At 44.9% G+C, this 20,122-nt stretch overlaps 1 protein-coding gene across 1 annotated transcript in view; it reads right to left on the minus strand.

Moving 5' to 3' along the window:
* RAD54L2 (RAD54 like 2) overlaps positions 1-20,122 on the minus strand; it is a 784,453-nt gene that overhangs the window by 667,254 nt on the left and 97,077 nt on the right. The gene's annotated exons all lie outside the window — the stretch shown is intronic.

Consider the following 20,122-nt stretch of genomic DNA (forward strand, 5'->3'; position numbering starts at 1 on the left):
GGTAGGAGATGGGCACAGGCTAAGAACTGGATGGCTGGTTTTTCAATGCCATGCTGCTGAGTGCCCCACCACCCTCGTAAAATGCTCAAGCTACAGTCTGGCACAGGTTTGCTGAGGGACATTAATGTGTTATTTTCCCTCTTCCCCACCTCTCCCCTCTACCCCCTTTCTCTGGGCCGTTTGCTCCCACAACCCCTAATTCCCCAGCTCTGGTGAAGCTCAAGCACCCACGAGGACAACCAAACCCACTTGGGGGTCGAGATCCCAAAGTAGTGCAGCTATTCCGATTGTTCTCTGTACGGAATCAGGGCATTTTCCTGTTGGCTCTTCCTTGTATGATGTATGTATCATTTTATTTGGAAAAAGGGATTAAAAAAAAAAAATAATTACGTGGCCATAGTGTTTTGCAGCGTGAATCTTTTCTGGATTCACAGGCTGTGCACTGACTTTGTGCTGTCACTATGGCGACTATCTCTTGTGTCAAACCATTAAAAAAGGGGCTTTTAACCCGCCCATTCCTTATTTGCTGAAATCATAATCACTCTTCTCAGCTGCCTTCTAATTTGGCAGCTCTCCCAATACATCACTTCATGCATCACTTTGTGGTCTGTGTGGAGCGTGGACCAAGTACACATTGATTAAACTTAGTGTTCGTCCCCTGCCTGCACTATGATTGACATACCATTTCTTTTTGAAGATTTTTATCAATCCGAGCCAAAGGTTTTGGAGCGCTTATGCACAAACCGAAGCGTTTAGTTGCCTTATGCTGCTGTAAGCATGTAGCCTATTTGTCTTCTGATACTAATCCCACCGAAAGTACAAAGAAAGTTACATTTTCAGCAAAATAATTTCTCACAACAAATTATATATATTGAAGAATGTTCTCCGACAAATCACAGTTCTTAAATATAACTTGTTCCTGATCACCTGTGAAAATTACAAACCTTATTCCAACCATTATGTGCATAAAGAACACAGCTCAGATGCAGATAATATTAATGTCTTCTTACAGTACCTCGAAAAGCGTGCCATGCGATTGTTGCCACATATTACAATGCACTTGCGACTCTTCAGAAGCCACACCATTAGACTCAATGCATTTGAATCTGGGTGAACAACTTTTCTTCTTTACATTGAGCACAGATCTGGCGACACTGGCAGTTTCTGCACATGGTGTGCCATCTCTATCAGATCCAAGTACCAAGTTTGTCTTGTCCACGGAGGGGCTATAAGTATAAGTAACGTTTATGACCGCCAGAATTCACTGATTATCATTGAGCAGTGGGATAGAGGGGAAAAGTGTAAGCAAATTGTTTTTGAACAGTCTATCAACAGCACATTCCACAGGGAATGAGGGTATGGGTGCCTGTATGCAAAGTATTACATTTTGCGTTTTCTGGTGTTGTGAACATGTCTATTTCTGAAGTTCCCTACCTTCTGAAAACTTTCTCTATCACTGTCTGACTCACCTACCACTCATGTGGGGTGGATGCTGGTCTTTTGAGCTTGTCTGCTTCTACATTTCTAATCCTGGTAGAAGTATCACTGTGATCGTTATTGGTCTCCGAGTGGACCATCTCCATATTTGTTGTGCTAGTCTTGAGAGGTGAAAGGAGTTTGTTCCTGGTTTGTTGAGGTAGAACATTGTTGTATTGTCAGTTTGGTTTATATTTATTTTTTCCACAATTGCTTCTGAAAGGTTTTTAAGGTTAGGTACACTGTTTTCAGCTCCAGTAGATTTATGTGATGTTCTGATTCTTGTGGTTCCCGTATCTCCCTGATGTTGAGTTTCTCTATATGAGATCTAGATCCCATATGTGAGGCGTCTATGGTGATGGTCCATGTTGGAGTTGGAGTCCTGAAGGTTCTTACATTTGCTTTGTTCCACCATCTCATTTTCCCCTGTAGTGTCTACATGACAACCACTAGATCTTCCCAGCTCACCGTTGTTTGGGACCATTGACTTTGGACCCACTTCTGGATTTGTCTCATGTGTGGTAATGCAGGTGGGAACAGTTGTATGCAGGAGGCCATCATTCCTAATAATCTCCCCACAGTCCTTACTGTCTGAGATTTACCCTTCTGGTAACAGAGACCTTTTTGTGATATGGCCAGGACTCTTTTCGCATGAAAATGCTCTCACTTGTACTTGTTTACTCTTGCCCCCAAGAAGAGTTTCTCATGTTCTGGAGTAGGTGAAGATTTCTCCATTTTATTGTGAATTCCAACCTGTGCAGCTTTGTTATCACTGTTTTTATGCTGTCTCTGCACTTGTGTGCGGAACTTGCTCTCACCAGCCTGTCTTCTAAGTAGGGGAACACATATATTACCTTTCTTCTCAGATGAGTAGCTAGGGCCACCAGGCACTTTGTCAATACTCTGGGAGCAGACTTTATGCTAAAGTGCAGCACTCTCAATTGATAGTATGTTTTGTTTATTAAGAAGCACAGGGATTTGTTGTACCTGTGATTCACTGGAATGTGCAGACATGCATCCTTTAAGTCTATGGTTGTCATGTATGTAATTCCCTTGTTGGAGTTGAGGAATAACCTCCTGTGGAGTTGCTATTTTGATCTTCTGTGTTCTTATGAACTTGTTTAGGAAGTGGAGGTCTACTATGGGCCGAAGTGATTTTTCTGGTTTCGAAATTAGATAGTGTACTGAGTAGACTCTCTGTCTGATCTCCTTTAAGGGTAAGTTTTCTACTGTTTGTTTTTGTAGCAGATTTTTTGCTTCCTTTTGAAAATAGGTCCTTCATTCCTTTGTGTGGGTGTTGTGCTTTGGACTATGCGCTGGTGGGTGTTTTTCACATTCTATGCAGTAGCTGTGTTTAATTATGTTGAGAATCCATTTGACCAATGTGACCTTCCTTTACTCTTGGAGAAAGACTCCTATTATTCACCCCACAGGTGTTGTGTGCGGGAAGAAGTCGAATTTCAGTGAGTCACTTGTTCATTGTTGCCGCTCCTCGTCAGTTGACTTTCCCCCTGGGTGCCCGCAAAATGCCTGTCTCAGTAGCACATGGAACTGGCACTGTTGTGTTGCTGTCTGCGTCTGTCCAGTGTGCTGAACAGTTTGGTGTGATGACATGGTTTGAAAAGCCCCCTTTTTCCTGTTGGCCTGCTGATGAGGGTGGCTGTCTTCTCTGCAAGCCCTTAAGCTGTAGGTCCCCCAATGACTTGGTAGTGTTTTTTTTTTTCATTTGTTGCAGTGTGTCATCTGCTGCAATAATGTACAGGTGTTCTTAGTTGAACTGAGTGTTGATGATGGGGCCTGCACCTCATTTTTTCACCTGGAGATTCTTAGCCATGCATGGTACCTTAGGTTTATTCCTGTCACCAGTTATCTTGCTGTTGTGTCCAAGGCGTCCAATATGGACTTAAGAAACGTGCTGGCTATGCTCCTTTCTTGTTCTGCGAGTGAACTTGCTCTCTTCTGGTGTTGTTCTGGCAGGTGTCCCATTAACTCAGTCATCTCCTCCCAGTTTCTTTTTTTTTTTTTTTTTTTTTTAAATATATATATATTTTTGCAGTAGAGTACAACCAAGAAACAGCTATGCCTGCACAAAGGATCTCGCAGGATAGTTTCAATGGAATTCCCCATATCGGCCCTTCCAACCCTGAGCCCCCAACCACAAACAAGGCAATTGTCATTCATGAGCCTCATCCCAAACGGGGTACTACTCCTGTCCCATCCGGACATCCAGGAGGCCACAATATGCCCCAATATGCCCATATAGGCCACACTTTCTCCCACTTGCGGGGCACCTTCTACCTTCATAGACCTGTAACTCTGCAGCCCTACACCAATGAGTGTCAGGCTTCCACTCAACACTCGGTGGATCAGGTGCTCCCCCACCTGCAAACAGTGTTTTGCTTGGCCATTTTCAATCCCACGGTGGATCACAGCCCGGGGTATTTCCCGGGCCTCTCTTCCCCCCCAGATGTTCAAGAAGATTGTTTTTGTGAGATTTCAGATGAAAGGCCGGCACCTCTCGGAGTCCCTTCCGAAATCCCGCCCAGAAGTCAGACAGTCATGGACAGGTCTATAGCGTGTGTGTAGGGACACCCCCCTTTTCCCTGAGAACCACATCCTCTGGCACATTTATCGGTGGTAGTCCTGCCAGCCTGTGCAGAAGCACTCTGGTATAATAGGACCTATGTAGGAGGCATAGCTGGATGAGTTGGAATTGCGCTCCAATTGCAACTCCTATGGGTGACCTCCTCCTTCCTCAACATCTGCCTCCCAGGCCTCCTTCAACTTCACTAAGACGATAGGGGTGCTATTCATCAACTTGTTTTAAGTGAGGGAAATCACTTTTTTGAGGAGTGGTTCTGTCAACAATATATCCTCTAGTGGCGAGGCATCTACCAGTGGCTGGTCCCGCTCCGCAAGCACCTACAGGGCATGTCTCAGCTGGTAAAATCTTAAAATTTCCTTCAGTGCCATTTCATATTCAGCCTGCAGTGCTTCCCAGGTGTTCAATTGATTCCCCTTCCACTCATCTCCTGTCTATCCAGTCCCAACCAGAAAACCTTTCAAGACTCCTCACCTCAGCCAACAGATTGTTATCCCATAACGGGGTCATCGCCGTGAGTCTTCCCTGCCAGCCCAAAAACCTATTTGCCGCTCACCTGATGGAGATCCTGACTTTTATCAAAGGAGGGAGAGATTTGTAACCTTTCCTCAAGTATGGTGCCCACAGGAAGCCCCTAGGATCCAGAGCCCTATGGACTGCCCTGATTGAGAGCTCCATCAGGGAGAGGCCCATTCATTAATGAGTATCATCTACGATTCCACCCCCCCCCCCTCCAAAACCTCCAATAGTCCCTTCCCAAGTCAGGGAGGGCAATGCTTCAGTTAAACCCCCCTCTCGTGAGTTTTTTTTCAGTCACAATACTGGCCATCCCCCTGAACCATAGAAGCTGTCAAACAGTTTTGTTAACTTTCTCCAAAAACTCGGGCAGCACCCAATACATATTATTTTGTAGCAAATAAAGGAGTTTTGGCAGGGCAATTATTTTATACATTGCCACTCTTCCCAGTAGAAAAAGTGGGAGCGATCTCCAATGATGCGCATCCGCTTTGAATGATTCTAGCTCATGGGAACAGGATTGCTGCGTAGAAGAGCTCAGGCTTCCCAGTAACAGAGGCCCATGTATCTGAATCCCACAATTTCCACCACCAAACCCTCTGGGAGGGTCTGTTGTGTGACCCATGCCTATAAGAGATAGAAAAGGGAGACTGTACCCAGTTTATCATGTATAAATGGAAGACATGGAGTAGTCTGGTAATAGAGACCTTGGATCGGGCTCAAACAGCAGGATATCATTCGCATACAGGCAAATTCTATCTTCTCATTGCCCTCCACAAACTAGACCACACACCAACGAGTCACTACGCACCCAGCACACCAGGGGCTCCAGCGCCAGGGAAAGGAACATCTGTTACAGTAGGCACCCTTGCCGGACGTCCCGGTGTTTTCCTGGAATGGACGGGACCGCACCCCATTAACTCACACCTGAGCCAATGGCTCACAATACAGTAGTTTTATTCACCCTATGTAGTTTGGACCAAAGCCCATCCTCTTTAACACCCCACATAGGTACACCCACTCGAGCATATCAAACGCCTTGACCACATCAATTGACAGGAATGCTCCCGGCTCAGACCCTGTCCTAGTGCTCTCTATATACAAGCGCATAGCCATCTGAAATTCAACCGTGCCCCTCTGTTTGGCATAAGGCCCAACTGGTCAGGGTGTATTAGTGTCTGTATAACTCTCCTTAGTCATATTGGTATACGTTTAGCAAGGATTTTACATTCCACATTCAGGAGCGAAAATGGCAAGCAGAAGGCACGATCTGCATTGGGCTTCCCTTCGTTGTGGATAACCATAATAGTGGCTAATCTCCGATCGCACAAGAGGGCACGGTGACACCTCGCATCCCAAACCATGTTACATAGGTGCGGAGCCAGCTTGCCAGTTTTCAGTATAACTCTGACAGCAGAGCTTTCCTTCACTGCACCTTCCACGTCTGTATGTCCCTAATAGCCAAGACTATCTCTTCCTCAGTAATGTCAGCATCCATGTCTGTCTCGCCTTGGCCGTGAGCTCTTACACGGTAATATACCCCAGGAACTCCCTAATCTCTGAGTGGGAGTGCATGGCGTATTTGCTATATAGGGAGTAGTAGTAAGCTGCAAATTATTCACCAATTTTCCCACTTCCCTTGACTTCATCGACTTCTCAGTCCCCAGTTCATGGACCTAGCTTCTCTCCCGTTCTCTATTGCCCAATCACGGTAGTAGCTGCCCCACCTAGTCACCCACCTCCTACACCCTCCTTTGAGTGGTTAAAGCAAGGCAATGGGCCGTGTTTTCCGCCAGGTCCCTGTACTTCAGTTATATAAGTCAAAGCTTGCCAAGCTGCTCCTTCATAAGAGGTGTACCCCTTGGGTCCTCCAGGTCTGGTATTTAATCCTCAAGCATATTGGCCTTTTCACATTTTTATTTTTTCCTCGACTATCATTGACATCACCTGGCCACAAAGAATCGTCTTACAGGCTTCCGATAATGTTGCCAGCAACTCCACGGTGCCCACATTTTCTTGAAAATATAGTTTGGTGTCCTTCATGATGCTATCCATAGTACCTTCGTTTCTCAGATACCAAGGGTCTAACTTTCACCCCTCCATGGCCCACGAGCAAGGTCCCTAAAGGTGCACTAACAGAGGTGCATGGTCTGATATTCCTCCTGCCATAATTCTGGCCTCTTAGAAATGTGCCAACGATACATCGATGCATGCATGGTGAGGAGGTAATTATGTGCGTGGAGGTATGGTGTGAGAGAGTTGTATGTAAACTGTTTTTTCCCAGGGTTAAGTGTCTGCCAAATGTTTTCCAGTTCCATTGCTTCTAGACAGGCTGGGTTGACCAGCCATGTGTGATCATCTCTCTCACGGGTGATCTCGTTGTACCTCCCCATCTAGTCTATGGTTAAGGTTACTCCCAGTATAAGCATCCAAAGGGAACCGCAGAAGCACCTCTCCACAATTCTTTAACATTTGAGCTTAGAATGTGGGTGGGACATACACTGCACATAAATTTAAGGTTAACCCATTCAAAATGCCCAATTGAGCAACATACCTCCCGTAAGCATAAGCCCAAGTACAGTGAAAGGTGTAGACTTTCTCAGAAGGATCCCCCACCCCTCCTCGAGTTTGCAGTGAAGCCCGCAGGAGCACACATTTTATACCCTTGCATGTTTAACATCCTTACCTCAGTCTCTTTCAGATAGGTTTCTAGCTTCATCACAAAGTCTGGGCCATGGCACCCCAAGCATTCCATAAAAATCCCTCTCCTAAAATTTGCCATTCACATTCCAAGACAGAAAGGTAACTTACCCCCCTTTCCTACCTAAAGGGATATGATTCTGTGAGGCACTAGGGGCCATATGTACTAAAGCATTTTTCCATAGACACAGAATGGGTAAAACCCATTGGTACATCTGGCCCTAAAAGTCCAGTCTGTTGAGCTAGAGCTCTCAGCCCCACTGTGTGCCTGCACTGGGCCCAGGAATATGAAACCGCAGCGTGCCAATGACATGGGAGGTGAAAACTCCTCCCTCACAGCCCTCCCATCCCCAGAAACTACCTCCCACCATGCACCCCTGCAAAATATGCATCAAACTACCCATCACCACCAACTAGCAGGGTTCCTGTCACCCTAATAACATTTCCCTCATGTTAACCAGAACTACTACTCAAACAGTTAAAACAGCAAACTGGACCACTGCGTCAGCTACATTGATCATGTGTGAAAGCCAGCACCTTTTACCCTATAAGACAGTCCCAAACACCAGTCTCAAGGCATGCGTACATGTGTTGGCTGCGCAAAAATGGGAGTAGGGGGAAGGAAGGAGGCCCCAGTCGTGGACATCCCTGGTGCTGTTTTAAGCTGTCTCAGGAACCATCGAAGTGCGTTCAAAGTTCTTATGAACCTCCGTCCGACAGAGTGCCACAAACTGCAGCTTGCTGGGTGTTCCCCCGGCCACAAACTCTCAGGACCCAGAAGGCCAGACAGGTGTCTCTCTCTCTCCAACGAGTTACAGCTTGCTGCTGCTCCTCAAGTATTCTGCCCTCGGGCCAGTTCCAAAACTCCTCTGGTGTGTTGAAGGTCCAGGATTTGCCACCACTAAGCATCATAAGGTGCACTAGGAACAACATCATATATTTAACTTTTCTTTCTCGCAGTAGATTCTTTACCCCCCAGAAACAATAACTCTGTTGAACCTTAAGGGCGAAGTCGGGGTAGATCTGCACAATCGTATTTTCAATTTAGAATTTATCCTTCGTGAGCGCGGCCTGCAGAATCACATTCCTACCTCTGTGATTAAAGATTTGCAAAATAATCGTTCTCAGCAGGGCCCCTAGTCTCAGAGGAGTAACTGACAACCCTATGTGCATGCTCTACAGAGAAGACTTTTGACAGCCTGTTGGGTTTCAGCATCTGGGGAATAAACTCCTCCAAGAACAATTCTACACTGCGCCCTTCTGCCCATTCCGGAACCCCCACTACCCAGATATCATTACAAGAGGAGCCGCCTCATTGTCCTCCAATTTCACCTGGATCACCGCGCTCTCCCTCTGTAGTTGTCCTGCTTTGACTTTTAGAGATTTCATTTCCTGTTTAAGTTGAACCAGAGTTTTTTCAGTTTGCGTGGTCCTTTCATTAACCTTTCCCAAATCGGCCTGCAAGAAGGTGACCTGAGTAGCCACTAAGCGAAATTTTGATTCCAGAGTCTCCAACATCACACGGATGCCACAAATAGCCAAAACATTCCGGAGCGAGGGTTCTGTTGCATCTTTTCGGCTTGTATTTTCTTCTCTGCCAGGGGCCTCACCTGCTACGCCCCCCTCTCGCCACTCACCACAAGGGGTTGCATAATTATCCATCTTCGTTTGCAGCTGGGGACTACCACATCAATCCCAGCCCCACCCCTCTCCCTGCTGGTCATGACTGTAACATGACTATGGAGGGGAGCTGTGTTGACGTCTGACGCCGGTCAGGCACCCCAGGTCTGGTCTCAGCCTCATTTGTGACCACCTTCACTGGCTTCGGTAGAAGTATCACCACTCTCTCAGGCCAGAAGATCCTGGAGCCCCCAGGCTCGCCCCCGGCTCAGTCCACAAAAAAAAAAAGTGGCCAAGCAGTAGTCCCAGGGCTCCCTCAAGGTACATCCCCAGAGTATTGCAGCACATCTCTGCGAATGGTACGCTTGCCTCCTTGGCGCACAGCCATGCGGGTCAGATCACCCACAGATGGAAGGGGAAGTTGTTGCACTCACATATTTGCAGGCCACAAATACACCACAGTTCTAACGGGGTCGCCGCTGCATGTCCCAGGACTGCAAACAATGATAGACTCCACTACCTCCCTAAAGACTCAGGGGAAGAAACAGTTGGCACCTGCAGGATTTATGTTGCATGATGGGAGAATTCAGCACAGGCTCCAGTACGGAGCTCTAAAGATGTGTGGCCATTTTGCTCGCCAGACCCTTCATTTCCTCACAGTTCTGATTTGCATACCTGTTAAGTAGGGCATTGGAGTTTGCTATGCACCATGGTGTTGCTGCTCTGCTTTCCAATTTTCTCTTCTCCATTTCTATCTTTTTACTTTCTCTATCTAGATGTGGACCATAGGAGGTTGGGATAGTTGCTCTCTTCTTGGCAGTGGCTACAATGATGCAATCTTCCACTACAGTTCTCCAAATGTATGGCAGGTCCTTATACGAAGGTTTATACATTTTCCCGACCCAGGGAGTCACTGACCTGCAGGTTGCAGGCTTTTTGAACACTTCTCTTCCCGATCCACGATGCTGGAGAACACTGGAAGGAATTGATTTTTAAGATGCTTCTAGACCAAACGTCGAAATAAAAATAATTTGAAGACGGCGACCAACAGAGGCGACTTCTAGGGAGGGCGCATGACATCAACAGAGACCAGAACAAGCATCAACGGTGGGGATTTTCGACGCCCAGCCCAAATAAAATAAAAAAAAATTAAAAGAGAGAGAAAAGCAAGAAAAGACTACTATACAAGGAGAAAATTCCAGACCCCAACCATTAGATGGCGCAATAATGGACAGACTGTGAATCCAGAAAAGATTGACGCTGCATAACATAACACTAAACAAACTTTACCATCAACACTAGGGAAAAAGCCAAGAGTGTTTAACCAAATCATAAACCAGTCCTTTACTCCTATTATTTCCTGTGATCTGTTGTGCCCCCTCTTTCCTCAATGCTGCAGTACACTGGATAAGTGAATGCCAGCTCTCGATTTTGTTTACTACAAACTTAATATTGATCAGTCTTTGTTTTAACAAGTTTTTTCTTCGCAATAGCTGAGGCTCAAGGAAACACACAATGAGTTCCTTATGTGGCTCTCACCCCCTTTGATTATGGGCAGTATAGTCCTCAGACAGCCTGAGGGCTTAAGAGCCTGCAAGGCATCCTTTTCCAAGGAAGTGCCGAAATATTGCGAGGGACACATGCTTATTGCACCCTCATAAAAAGAATAGGATGATCTGGGTGTCCCACAGGAATAACTCTTTGGCCTTGTTAAATACTGCTGGTCTCCTAGTACATCTACAAACAGTCAGTGCAATCATGCAACAGTCAAAAGGCATCCTACTTGGAGGACTAATCCATAGCATTCATGGCTGGATATGAATCATAACAGAGGCCATGGATGCCTTTATTCACAAAACAGTCATTGCAGCCACTCGAGAACAAGATCATGCAACTGGTGTGCAGTTGCCCAGATCCCTGCTTAGGAGGGATAAAAAACTGAAACACACAACCTCAGGACCTTCTGTCAACATACTGACCAAAGCGAGAGAGAAAAAGAACACAACAGGAAAGAGAGCAAAAGCAAGGTATCAACCTTGATCCCTTTGATAGGATTGACCCCCTTCAGGGATCCCCCCTTCCCTGCTACTGAACCAGGGGGCCAGGGCACAGGGGCGACCCACGTAGACATAATGCCCAAATCCCAGCAACCATTGACGGTGATGATTCCCAGGGAATACTGATGGAAAAGTAGGACTATTAAGGCCATGGTGTCCTTCACTAGCACATCCAACACGCTAGAGCCCGAGGGATGGCTTACAGGTCAGTAAAAACCTTCTCCTCGCTACCTCAGTGAGACACATTCCTATTGATGAGCCTTCTGTAGGGGAACATCCCCTGGACCACAATCTGTTGCAGGGAACACAACTAGTTTCTCTTTTGGCAAAATAATAGATACTTATCCAGGAAGGAACTATCTGGTAAGTTGGCTAATGCCAATATGTCTTGTATCTTGCAGATGTGTTCTGGATGTTAGAGTACTTAACAATACAGGTAGAGTCTTAAGCCCTGAGGGGGTTACTTTTAACAAGCCTAATCCTCACATCCAGGATGGAAAGAGAATGTAAACAATCTATCATGACGGAAAATTTCAATTCTATCAAGGACATGGAGGAGAGGATAACACCTCTCGCTGATTGAACATAATCAGATATTCACCATGGGAAGGTTGGCAGTGGTAAAAACACAACTTTGACATTAATGAAAGGCCTATGTAACTGGTACGATTACTATTGTTATTGGTTTATAGTACCTTGCAGAAGAATTACTTTAGGACTATCCTATTTAACTGAGGTACAGAAGTATACAAGAAATCAAATTTACAACAACTGCTTTTTTATTTGCAGGAAATGAAAGCACCAAACTGAATTAAACTGGAAATATGGAAAACTGGAAATGGATTTGGCTCAATTATAGGAAGAAAGAGGGGGCATAGTAAGACACATGGACTGATAAGAGGAAAGCACTAGCTTATGATTGGATGAAACACTGCCATTCCTTCCCCTAACGTTGATTGAAAAGTTAATTTGCTTTATAATGTTTTCTATTAGCTGCTGGAAATAATAAAGTGACAAAAGTACTGTCTAAAGATCCCATTAATAGATGCCCTTAATAGATTGTAAACTTTCCTTCACAATAGCTAGTATTTGTTTTTTAAATTATTGCCCATCAGTGACTTGCTACGTTTCAAAATAAGTTTGAATGTGATGACTGCCTAATATTACTAGAAATACCCATAAAGGTTGTGAGTATCTCGAGATCTACGGAATACAACAAAATATTGTAGGACATTTTGGTCACTGAAAAAAATATATAAGTTAGTACTGGCAGACCTAAGAGTTTGTTGTATTCACAAGCGGGAAAACATATTTTGGTCATGGTCTCAAGTCTATACTTTCTAAAAATATGTGAATGAATGAATGAATGGAAATTATATTGGTAAGCATGTTAAGTTGATAATGTATATTTTTATTGAGAAAAACAAGTAAACTCTTGAGCCAGACAGAAGATGAAATCACGTGATTGCTGTGGCAGTGGAATGTGCACAGAGGGAACAACTTCCTCTTGAAAGTAATCCTACAGTAGAAACTGGCTTGAAGAAATTGTGAATTTGCCAAACCTAGAGAAGGCCTCTTGTAGAGGTTACAATGATATGGAGAAGTTTCATGGTGTTTAAGTAAATTCTCTAGAATTCTACATTTACGACAGAATATTGGGACTGGAGTAATTTTACTCCATGGTCTACTTCCCTTATATCCATGGTACGTATTTATTTCGTACCTATTTAACATGTATTGATTAATAGTTTTAACCCTGCTCTTATACCCCGTAGGACTTTCTCAAGGAACATCTGTGGAATAGAAAAGGTCATGCACAAATTTATGTTGGATCTTATTTTGGAACATCATAATTGTATATACTTATTCTAATGTACGTTATTCATTAGCGGACAATTAAACAAATGTTGCTGTTTCCTACAATGACATGTTAGTATTGGTTTATAAATGAAAAAACCTTTAATTAAAAAGAAATAACTTGCAAACTTGGGCTGGTTTTTGACCCATTATCTGAAGATAAAAGGCATGGTAAAATTGCACCAGATATGAAGAACTATCCAGGATTTTGAATGATGTTTTCTTATGGTAGTGATGTATTTATTTGGCAACTGAGAACTTTACCAAAAATACCATATGATATGAGCACTGGCAATGCCAAAGGATTTGCTACTGGCAAGCTGGTGCAGTGGTTACCTTCTTTAGTTTTTATGGGAAGCACATGCCTCCAAAAAGAAAAGGAAAACATTTTGGCATCTAAATGTTGCCACCATACGCTTGCAATAAAAATTACATTTAAAAACACTCACCGGTGGAGTGGTTGTACTAGTGATGTTTTTTAAATAACAAGTCTTTCAATCGTGCCATGCATTTTATTTTTATTACATATGATGGAGCTCAGAATAAACAAACACCTGAAAGGGCACTCAAATCGCAACTTACAATGTCACTTACACAACTTTAAAAAAAGAAATGGAAAATAAATCATCCAATTGTAGGCAACTATACAAGAGTTATTTAAATATAGATAGACATACAGACACAGACAGACAGATAGGATAAATACATTCTGACCCAGCTTATTCACTTAAAAAGAAAGTGGCTATTTTTAGGTGGATTTGAACAATGTGCACCAAATGGTGGTCCTAAAAAGATATTTGGTTGTAAATACAGTTCTTCAGCACCAGTACATTTTCGTAGGTTCACGTGCTAGAATTAATCCACAGCATTGAGGCAGGAGTTCCATAGTAACTTTATAACAACTGTATAAAGCACAAAATGCCCAAAAGGCCTTAAAGCACAGCCACGCTACTGCCATACTCATCACTGGAAACGACCCAAACTTCATACAGTGAGGTGACAGTCCTCCTACACTGACCAATCCCAGAGGTGAACTCACCTCATATTTCTAGCTTGAGTGTGAAAACTCAATTATGATGTTCAACCACTATCTATGGAGGAGGGAGGGCTGAAAGTCAATCTATCAAAGAGTCCAATGCTAGAGAATTGAAGTTATAAATAACGTTTTTCTTCTCCAGCACAGATTCACATGCTTAATCAGAATAGCAAGTAGTATGACATATAATGCACTGACATTGCAGAAAATTATACTAAAATGGAAAGGCTCCCCTTAGTAATACACTGATGGGACAAGCCTTTCTTCTTCATCTTTTCAATTGTTTGCTACCACATCCAAGCAGTAGTACTGCGAGAAGGTATCTATACCTCTAAGCGCATGCACAGCAGATATCTGTAGGGAACATTTCACACAGAGAGCCGGTGAAGCCACCATACTTCCTGACATGACTCTCCCGTGAACCCCCCCAACCCCAGTTTTGTACTGGCAGTAGGTGACTGTTGCTGCTACCCCTCTAGAAATTCATTGTTTTGATTCCTTAGCATTTTAACCCACCTCTGCAAACTATCCCACCTATGACAATGCCAATGCTTTGTCAGTCTGCTAAAGTATGTTAGAGCCCATGATGAAGGAAAAAAAGTCACTTATAACTACAGCCCTCCAGCGTTGTATCGTTCATAGATTAACATTCAGCCTTACTTCATTCTCAGAAAGAGGTTCACCTCAACATTGTGTCAGTTTTCACTCTCCTGCTAGAAATCTGAGGTGACATGGTCTTTGGTAGTGGTGAGGGCATTCTCACCACCTTTGCTAAAGCTTGTGTGTTCCCCAATGATGTGAATGAAGGAACAGTATGGTGATACTGAACTTGCAATTAGAGGAGAGTGTTAGGGTAAAACAATTACACAGAGCTCTGTGTAATAACAGCCACCTGCTTTTCTTTTTTTTCTTTTTTTGAAAGATGCCTTCTTTCACATTTTCTCAGTTACACGAACACAGGTCTTAAGTAGAGTTACACCCAAGTGAATTGTTCTACAGGTTACAGCAAGAAATTGTGTAAAACAATGCATTACTTATTTGAAGTCCCAACCAGCGTGACCTACTCACATTCAGCCCGGTCAGTTATAGCAAGCCCCAGCTGTATTATTCTGCTCAACAGGTGTGGCGCTATGCCTCTGTAGTGGGTAGTTACTCAGCCGGGTTGGCATTGAGCATGCTTCTCCCAGGATCATCAGGTTATTCGTAGTACAAGTTCTTATGTAGTCAAACACTAAATTAACAATTTAACAACAACAGCAGGAACCATGGCTAAGCTGGCCACCATCCAGTCATATCTTGGGTCAGTCAGTGTATCCTACCAAGAAAGTGCAGTGCGTCAGATCATGAAAACAAAGGGTGGGGTGGTTCACGTTGGTACAGTGGGTGACCCCATCTGCTTCTATGAGTACCATCCCCCAGTTTGTGGGCTTGGTGTGCAAAGGTGGAGCCAGGGGAAATACTCAGTACCCATTATCTGATCTTTCCCCTATGCATCTGGTTTCATCAGTTCACCCTGGGTCTCCTCTATGTTCAACTCCAGTGTTTGTGATTTCTGTGTGGAATAAGAAGATTCCCAGAGACCCAAGTCTTTTAAGATGTCACTCCTCAGTCTTGTTCAGCATGTTCATCGGTGTGAACCATTTTCTCCTCTCTTCAGCAGTTCTCCATTCTCGAAGGTCCAACCTCCATCATCTCAGCACGGGGGTCCTAGCATGGGTCCAGTGTAATGCTCTACGACGTTTAGCCAATACTAACCCTAGCAGAGCAAACCGGTAATACATTTTTCCCCTTTTTTATGGAGGGAAAGCATACCTAATAGGCAATGTTTGGGCGAAGGTTCAATCTGCATTGTGGTGAACTCTTTCAAACCTATGACAGCTGCTCAAAACCGTCGTAGTCGGGGGCAATCCCAGGTCACATGTATAAAGGACGCCAGTGTGTACCCACATCGTGGGCATTCGGGCACGCGTGTATGGTAGATCCTGTAGAGTCTTGCAGGGGGTTTGGTGTGTGGTAAGGTAGGTACAGTGTAGATAGTGGAATTTAGTTAATTTGAAGAGAGCATTACTTGCCACCTCACAGACGTACGCTAAAGCCCTCCTCCATTCCAAGTAGGTAAGACGGATCTCCATATCAGGGACCCATCTGTTCCACATCATCCCTGCCACATCCACCCTATGGTCGGCTTTTAGTGCTTTGTATATTCGAGAGGTCAGACCTCTGGCGACTTCAGGGTCTAGGAGTATCCCTAATGTGTGAGGTTCCTCTGGAAAGGGGTGTGGGGGGCACAACTCCCTAATTATGTGATAGATTTTAGTATGTTGGAAATGCAGGCCTAAGGGTAGCCAATAGTTGTCCCATGCCTCATTTATTGATTGTGTTCATATAGGTTCCTCTCTGTTTTGCAGCCACCATCATACCACTGCCTTAGGTCCATTACCATCTGTGGCTGCCAGAAACTCAGCAACCATTGGAAGGCAGTAATTTTGCCCCACAAGACTGACCATCAGGAAAAGTAGCAATTTGCGATGATTAACGGTCAAGTCTGACATGTCACTAAACTCTGTTAAGATGTCCAGCAGATTAGACAGACAGCGTTCTAGGCCTGTCAGGTATATCAGCGCGTCATCCGCCTGCAGTAAGATGACATAAGTGTACCCTCCCACTGTAACTCCCCACTCCGCCATATCCCTCCGCAGTTGCTGTACCAGGGGCACTATCGCTAGCGCGAAGAGTGGATAGTGGGCATCCCTGCCTGGTCCCCCTCGCTATATGTATGCTTTCAGAGACCACAATACCCGTACCACCAGGTAGGTGTATAGGAGACCAACCAAAGCACGGAAACCAGGCCCTAGCCCCATCCCTTCCAGGACAGCCCACATGTACTTCCATTCAACAGTATTGAACGTTTTTTCAAAATCAAGTGCAGGCGTAGACGCCTGTGTTTTGCCACCTGCCGTAGAGGGGAGCATGAGTGATAATAGTTGTAAACTCATGTGAGTCCCCCCCCCCTCCCTGGCTTGAAGCCGCATTGGTCCCTGTGTACCAAATGAGGTATGACTTATTTTAGTCTTGTGGCAAGGACCTTGGCTAGTATCGTGGTGTCGACACAACACAGAGCAGGGTCTTTATGAACCTGTGTCTTCTGGATCCCTACTGGGTTTGAAGAGCATGATAATCTGACCTTCACTCATTAATCCCTTTGTTCGCCATGGACGTAATGGTTACGTCCGTGGCTGCGCCTCTCAGGCGCCATGGACGTAACTATTATGTCCATGTACCGGCCCAAGGGGAAAGGGCTAGCGATTCCCTGAGGGCAAACTCCCCCCTGCCCCCCCACCCTCCAGGTCAGGTTTGGAAGGGGAATGACTTTCTCTTCCCCACCCCACTTCCCCGAATTCACAATGACATCAGCGCGCAATCATGCGCTGACATCAAAGGGTGCAAGACGCCCTGGAAGCCATTTGCTTCCAGCCCGTCCAACAGAAATGAGAAATGAGATGAGGTGAGTTGTTCCTTCGGGAGGGGGGTGTTATTGTGAAAGAGGCATTGGGCAAGGGTCGCCAGCGGCTGAAAGGCTAGATTGAAAGATCGTCACTTGGCTGAGCACACTCCTCCCACGGCCAAAAAAAAGAAAAAAAAATTCCTGCTAAGAGATGAAGAGTCTGTGCTCGAAGAAGTATCAGGAAGGAGACTAGGATGTACTGCCCTGATTGTCCTTCAAAGCCTGGGCTGTTTGTGGGTGGCTGTTCAGGAGCTATCACACACAGAAGAATTATTGGGAAATACTGTGAGCGTAAACTGCTATTTTATATTTTCATATGTTCAGTTTCACAGTTGGCATTACTGTCATGTATTCAGTTGGAGCTTTTGTGTTTGTAGTTTTGTACTTATTTATAACTAGTGGTTTCTTTGTTATTTATAAACAACAACAAAAAGTGATGGGGGTGTGTGTGGGGTGGTGCTTGGCTGGCGGTGTGCGTGGGGTGGCACTTGGCTGGCAGTGGGCGTGGGGTGGCACTTGGCTGGCAGTGGGCGTGGGGTGGCACTTGGCTGGCAGTGGGCGTAGGGCGTGGGGTGGCGCTTGGCTGGCAGTGGGCGTGGGGTGGCGCTTGGCTGGCAGTGGGCGTGGGGTGGCGCTTGGCTGGCGGTGTAAATATTGACTTGCTGTTGGCTACTGCAACATACTCTCAGGCAAACGCCAGTACACACACTCCCATCAGCTGGTGCGATTGCTGTATCGGGCATGAGGGCGCATGTAAGTGATGAGCCCTTGAGGGGCACTGTCTGTTGATGCAAGTGTCGCAATGTGCTGGGCCCGTGGCTGGCACCGTGAATGGTCTTGTGCAGGTCATCCATGAAAGGTGTTTGAATGGACTGTAAAGCGGTTGGTGCCTTGTCACGAGCTGTGAGTCATTGGTTCAGTTTTTTGGCCTTTCAGTTATTAACAGTGCATTTAATTTTTGTGAATCTGATCTACTGAACCATCACTCACCATTGTGCCAAATCCAACCAGTATGTGTGGTAAAAATAAACCTGTTCCGATGTAATCAGGTGTCCCAGCACACCCGTGACACGCTAGGTGTCTCGGGTGGAACCCCGATGATGAAGCATGCCACCAAGGTGAGGGGTCTTTTTAACATAACCTAAGTGCGTTTCTTTTCACAACTTTAGTGTTTGCAACATCACATAAGTACGCGGACACATCAAAATGATCTATTGCAAAACTACCTGTGTTGGGGGGGGGGGGGGGGGGCACTTATGTTTTTTGTCCCGGGTGCCTTCATCCAGGGAAACTTACCAAACCCAGACATGTTTTAAAACTAGGGAAACTTACCAAACCCAGACATGTTTTAAAACTAGACACCCCAAGGAGTCCAGGGAGGTGTGCCTTGCCTGGATCCCCCAACATTTTTTTACCCAGACTCCTCTGTAAATCTCAAAATTTGCTTAAAAAGCATATTTTCCTCACTTTTCTTTGTACGATCACAGCTTCGACACAAATTTCCTACCACCCATCGTTCTCCTCAGTCCCCCAAGTAAAATGACACCTCACTTGTGTGGGTCCCCAAAGGAGAGTCAGCCTAAAAGATGTTTAAAAGAAAAATATGTGCTTATCAACTTGCTGTGCTAACCCCTCAATCTCTACAGGTTATTGTAATTTTTCTGTTGCAGGCACCTGGGCCACCCACACAAGTGAGGCATTTTTTATCGGGAGACTTGGGGGAGTGCTGGATGGAAGGAAATGTGAGGCTCCTCTCAGATGCCAGAACTTTCTATCACCGAAATGGGAGGAAAAAGATTTCTTTTAGCCAAATGTTGAGGTTTGCAAAGGATTCTGGGTAAGAAAACAGTGTGGGATTCACGCAAGTCACACCTCCCTGGACTCCCTCGGGTGTCTAGTTTTCAGAAATGTTTGGGTTTGGTAGGTTTCCCTATATGGCTGCTAAGGCCAGAACCAAAAACGCAGGTTTTCAAAAATGCGCAGGTTTGGTAGGTTTCCCTAGGTGCCTAGGCTGAGCTAGAGGCCAAAATCTACAGCTAGACACTTTCCAAAAAACCCGTCAGATTTCAATGTAAAAATCTGATGTGTTCATGTTGCCTTTCCTGTTGCGAGCATTAGGCCTATCCACGCAAGTGAGGTACTATTTTTATCGGCAGACTTGGGGGAACACAATATAGCAAAACATGTGTTATTGCCCCTTGTCTTTCTCTACATTTTATCTTCCAAATATAAGACAGTGTGTAAAAAAGACATATATTTGAGAAATGCCCTCTAATTCACATGCTAGTATGGGCACCCCGGAATTCAGATATCTGCAACCACTGCTTCTTAACTTATCTTCTGCCCATTTTGGAAATACAAAGGTTTTCTTGATACCTATTTTTCACTCTTTATATTTCAGCAAATGAATTGCTGTATATAGAATGAAAACCCATTGCAAGATGCAGCTCATTTATTGGCTCTGGGAACCTAGGGTTCTTGATGAACCTCCAAGCCCTATATCTCTGCAACCAGAAGAGTCCAGCAGACGTAACGGTATATTGCTTTAAAAAATCTGACACCGCAGGAAAAAGTTACAGAGTAAAACATGGCTGGGGTTTTTTTCACCTCAATTTCAATCTTTTTTCATTTCAGCTGTTATTTTCTGTAGGAAACCCCTGTAGGATCTACACAAATTACCCCTTGCTGAATTCAGAATGTTGTCTACTTTTAAGAAATGTGTAGCTTTCCGGGATCCAGCATTGGTTTCACAC

Source organism: Pleurodeles waltl, chromosome 9 (assembly GCF_031143425.1).
Source record: "Pleurodeles waltl isolate 20211129_DDA chromosome 9, aPleWal1.hap1.20221129, whole genome shotgun sequence".
Lineage (NCBI taxonomy): Eukaryota > Metazoa > Chordata > Amphibia > Caudata > Salamandridae > Pleurodeles > Pleurodeles waltl.